Below are 5875 nucleotides of genomic sequence, written 5' to 3' on the forward strand. Positions count from 1 at the left end.
AATGGGTTACCTAGGGAGGTGGTGGAATCTCCATCCCAAGAGGTTTTTAAGTCTCGGCTTGACAAAAGTCCTGGCTGGGATGATTTAGTTGGGATTGGTCCTGCCTAGAGCAGGGGGCTGGACTTGATGACCTCCTGAGGTCTCTTCCAGCTCTATGATTCTATCATTCTATGATGTGTTCAACACTAGTCCCACAGATGGGCCACGTTCTCAGGGAGAGAGGATTACTGGGCTCCTTGGCTTTGATACAGTGCTCAGCTGTAGTGTTGTCTGTCAGGACTTGACAGGTGGCTCTTTGAAAGAGGAGCAGGGCTGCTCTGCAAACCAAACAGCTGATTTCTAGCTCATTTATGCGCAGATGGTCTAGGCCTGTTCCCCAGCCCTGCTCAGAAGCATGCATTGCTAGAGCTTTGGAGGGGGATTACCAGATGAATGGGATGCTTTGGCAGATGTTTTTGCAGACCTCCCATCACAGTAGAGAGAATAGCACTGTGGGGGCATTATGACCTGCGAAGTTCATGCTGTTTCTGCCTGGCTGACAAACTGATTTTAACTGCCTCAGAGGAGGCCAGAGATAAAGTCTAGAGGCAGCAAAAGTACAAGAGGTCACGGTGCCCTATAACCAAAGACGGAGTTTCACTGAAGTTCTTGGGTGCTCCTGTAGATTTGAAATGAGTACATTACCCTGCAAAATCTATCCTCTTGCTCTTGCTGGCATTGAACTGCTCCTATGAACTCTGTTGTCTGAGTGGGCCCTGACTCGCCCTGACTGTTTTGGAGGCCTACCATGGCAAAGAAGCAGAGAACCACTCATATGGCATTGTGTTAACTGATGTACGCTGGGTAGCATGGGATATGTAACGTATTAATGATACAACTTATTTCCACTGTCTAGAGTAGTATGCATGAAACACACAACGTTAATAACAATTATATAGCCCAAACTGGCCCATATCTTTTATAATTCTCTTCAATTGTGCTAAGTGTCCCATAATACCTGGCATTAGCTGAAGCAAGCTTTGGCTTAAGTAGATAGGAAAAATGATCAGGATGAGGATGTATGAGAGTTTCACCACAGCAACTGCGAGGGAGCTATTCCCGCAGGCCGGTACAAGATAGATGTGAGTTCTACCCTGGTACAAACCTTGGAGATACATTCACAGAACAGTACCTGGAATGCTAGTGTCCAAAACAAACGTAGAAAGGAACAGAACAAGGCTAGGTACTAAGATGCCTTATGGGTTGGATTTTAGTAATGTGTAAAGAATTTTATAACTTGTCAAATATCTCATAAAGAGTTCTAGCTGAACTGTGTAACTGTGGGAGCTCACCTCCTGCGTAAAGTGAACATAAGATTGCTGCACAAGATGACTTCCTCCGGAGACTGGTATTGAATAGAACCTTTTTCCTACTGGCTTGGAGCAATAAAGGTGATTGGTGTTGGCTATTTGATCTCTTGATTCTATATCATAATGCAGCAAAGTGTGCTCAAGCAACTGACTATAAATTCACCAATAACTGTAACCCAAAGAAAGGATTTGCCTCAAATCAGCTAATTTGTGACCAGGACTCATACTAAGCCAAGTTGGGTGTGGTGAGATTTTGGACTCACTTTCGAGAAGAGCCCAGTGGCTACCTGAAATAGTGCTAGGCAGTGGCGGATATAGGGCAGGGCGAGCGGGGCGGCTGCCCCGGGCCCCACGCTTCAAGAAGGCCTGCGCATGCGCCGTGTCAAAGAGGGGGCCCCGCGAAATTGTGCTGCCCTGGGCCCCGCAAAATCCTCATCCGCCCCTGGTGCTAGGAATTCATTACTCCCGCCGAATGGGTACAGAACCACTACCCCAGAATGGAGCTTGTGGGAACGCATAATCGGCCTCTGTCTGATGTGGTGTAAAATTGGGGTCATGACCATTTGTGTTCATGGGTTATGTGATCCCGGAAGCCTGGGCAACCCTCACTGAAAAGTCCCAGGGCAGGCTGTAAAAAGGAGAGCAGATACTCCCAACTGCTGGTCGGTAAGTTAAACTGCAGGGTTCCCTACCAGTCACAGACTGTGCTCCTGATTCCCCAACTGGTTATCAAGAAGCAAAACAAGACAAAAAACAAAGCAATAAAGAAAAAAAAGAAGCACACAACCTCTTCTATTGCATTCCACGTCTCAGCGCATGGGTCCAGTAAGGCAGAAGATATTTGAAACAGAGGGCCAGCCATGTTACCAGACCAGTATTAGTTTGGATCTTAACCATGCTGCCAGCCAATCCTTTAGTGTAAAACTAAAGGTTTTTTTCTAAAGGAAAGAACAAGAAGAGAGCTGTGAAATGGTAAAGCACCCAGACACACCCAGAGACTTCAAAGTCCATGTAACAGGTTCTTAGCAGAGTTATTGGGATTGCCAGCTTGAAAGTCCTTCTGAAACACGCCCACAGCTTGGATGGGTCATTCAGCCCTTTGTACAGAGCATCAGCTTGTAGAAAAAGTGACAAGGAGTCCTGTGGCACCTTATAGACTAACAGAGATATTGGAGCATAAGCTTTGTGGGCAAAGACCCACTTCGTCAGATGCATGTCATGTCATGTCAAGTGGGTCTTTGCCCACAAAAGCTTATGCTCCAATACATGTTAGTCTATAAGGTGTCACAGGACTCCTTGTCACTTTTGCAGATCCAGACTAACACGGCTACCCCGCTGATAGGTTGTAGAAAAGGTCACTCCAGAGGTAAGAAGCAGGACTGGAAAAAATGCAGCTGCCTCTTTATGTCCTTTGCCATTAGGGATGCCAACTTTCAAATTGCACCAAACCAAACACGTTTGCCCTTCCCCACCTCTTCTGAGGCCCTCTCTCACTCGCTCTAGTCCCCTCCCTCTGTTGTTTGCTGTCCCACACCTCATTCACTTAACTGGGCTGTGGCAGGGAGTTGGAGTGTGGGAGGGATGATGGCTCCAGCTGTGGATGCAAGTTCTAGGGTGAGGCCAGAGATGAGCGTTCAGGATGTGGGAGGGAGCTCTGGACAGGGGACTGGAGTGCAGGAGAGGGAGAGGGCTGCGGCTGGGAATGCAGGCTCTGGGGTGAGGTTGGGGATCAGAGGTCTGAGGTGCAGGAGGGGGCCCCACACTGGGGCTAAGGGGTTGGGAGTGTGGGGGCGGTGGAGCGCAGGCTTCAGGAGGTAGTTTGGGTACGGGAGTGGGCTCAGGGCTAGGGTAGGAGGTTGGGCGCAGGAGAGGGTGCAGGCTTTGAGAGGAAGTTAGGGTGTGAGAGGGGGGTTCTGAACTGCGGCAGGGAATTGGAGGTGTGGGCTCTGACCGGGCAGTGCTTACCTCAGGGGGCTCCCTGTCAGCAGTGCAGTGGAGCTAAGGCAGACTCCCAGCCTGCCCCAGCTCTGTGCATCTCCCAGGAGCACTGAGCTTGTCCAGTCCCTAGGCGGAGGCGGAAACGTAGCCAGACGGCTTCGTGTGGTGCATGCTGCCTGCTGTGCCTAGGGGCTGCAGGGACATGCCGGCCGCATCTGGGAGCCTCAGGAAGCCTGCCTTAGTCCTGATGTGCCACCGACAAGACTTACACAGCATATCTGGTCAGATTCCTTGTAATTTTATATTATTGGTATCAACAATATCCTGATGTATCTCCCATATTCCCTACAGTGCCGCCGGTTATCTCACAGTGACTTTTCCTAAGAGCATTGCAGTCCTATCTGGTGGCCTGGACAGTGCCCATTGTTCAGGATGACATTATACACACCTAAAATCCCCTCCGCAGCTTAAGGTGGATTCAGTAAGTGTCACTTCCTGTCTTAAATTTGATGCAGCTTTCAGCAGGAAGGTGCCTTGGGTCTAGGGTGGAATTTCTGGTCAAAACCAGAGAACATGCCAGAGACTAGGCAATAGCCCTGTACCTGGAACACTCACCTGGGAGACCTTCATGATTCTTCCTCTCAGTCAGACAAAAGAGGGACTTGAACCTGGCTCCAAGGTTCCCTCTAAGGTGCGCGGCAGCACAGCTCCACAGCTGCTTAATGAGCCCCGTCCAGCCAGGCAGCTCACGGAGCCCTGAGCCCATGGCTGGGTGGGGCTGATTAAACAGCTGTCAGACTGTGCACCTTAGAGGGAACCTTGCCTGGCTTGCTCCTGTACTGGGCTGTAGTGGGGCCAGATTACATAGCAATGGCCTGCCTGTACTTTTGCTGCATGGAGAAGGCCGTTTTGTTCTCCAATTGTCATTCTTGGCTTAGCATGAGCTCTCATGCACTGTTCAGAACTACGCCACTACTGCTATGCCAGCGGGTGCCCTTACTAAAAGGCTATTCTGGGGTGGGTCCTGATCAGTCACCCCATGGGAGTGGTTCCATTTTGTACAAATTATTAAATACTCATTGAGCCACCAAAATAAATAGACAGACTTGAAGTCCAAAGATTAAGATACTCAGCCCTGCGCTGAATCAAACTCTAATGAGACGGTGCTCGGTGGCTTCTTTTTTGAAACTTCATTCCAGGGCTGAGAAGAAAAAAGCTGTGAACCATTTCATTGGCTCGGAAAACCAGTTCCGACTCTGCTCTGATAGATAGGCATGGAGCAAACCTCAAAGGCTAGGGCGCTGGATGTGATAAACAGCCAAACTCCCATCCCACTGCTCTGAACTACGAAACTTAAAGAAACTCAAAGACATGTTGCTTCCACTTAAAAATCCAGGAGAGAAAAAACACAGACATTAAAAAGTGTCCAAGGCAATATATACAACTTGATGCTAGAGGGTGCTGCAAATCCACAATTACCACTACAGGTAGAAACTCGGTATTTTCCACAGACCCGTCCATCACTTTTTTCCAGTTCTTTGTAGCCCTGCTATCATTTTCTATTCATCTTCACTGTGCGTGTCGCTGTAGGATGAGGGAGAGGCCAGCATGGTGATTGGACAGGTCTCTTTATAGCCATTTTAGAAGCTGCCCATTTCCTTTCTTCTCTCTGTCTGGAAACTGGGCATAGAAGGGGCTGTAACTGAATACAACCCTGCTACCAGCTTTACAGGATTATTTACCTTACACATTACAAAGACAGCCTCCCCACCTATTGATAGTCTAGTAACTCCAGATTAGCCGCTCATTGACTTACAATAAGCTATTTCCTCCTTCCTCATCTCTTCCTTGCCCTTCTGTTCTAATATCTGATTTGTTACTTCATCATCTGTTTACTTTCTTCATTGTATCCCTCTGTTATATATGGTCATGCCAATTCACTTTCAGAAGATGATCTGAAGAAGTGAGTCTGCCCCACAAAAACTCATCACCTATTAAACTATCTTGTTAATCTTTAAAGTGCTACATATAGTTTTTCCTTTTGTTATACCAAGATCAGACTAATATGGGATTACTTTTTAAAAAGTCTACAGCTGTGTCTACACTGGCAAGTTATTCCAGAAAATCAGCCGCTTTTCCGGAAAAACTTGCCAGCTGTCTACACTGGCCGCTTGAATTTCCGCAAAAGCACTGATGATCTCATGTAAAATCATCAGTGCTTTTCCGGAAAAACTATGCTGCTCCCGTTCGGGCAAAAGTCTTTTTCCGGTAAACTGTTCTGGAAAAGGGCCAGTGTAGACAGCAGAGATTTGTTTTCCACAAAAAAGCCCTGATCGCGAAAATGACAATCGGGGTTTTTTTGCGGAAAACCACGTCTAGATTGGCCACGGACACTTTTCTGGAAAAAGTGCTTTTCTGGGAAAGCATCCTGCCATTCTAGACGCGCTTTTCCGAAAATGCTTTTAACGGAAAACTTTTCCATTAAAAGCATTTCCGGAAAATCATGCCAGTGTAGACGTAGCCTACTACTTTTCGGGATTATAAGGGGGCAGTGGAGATGACCAAGAGAAACACCGAAAGGGGCAGGA

This window comes from Pelodiscus sinensis, chromosome 1, assembly GCF_052426305.1.
Source record: "Pelodiscus sinensis isolate ZL-2025 chromosome 1, ASM5242630v1, whole genome shotgun sequence".
NCBI classification, from domain to species: Eukaryota; Metazoa; Chordata; order Testudines; family Trionychidae; genus Pelodiscus; species Pelodiscus sinensis.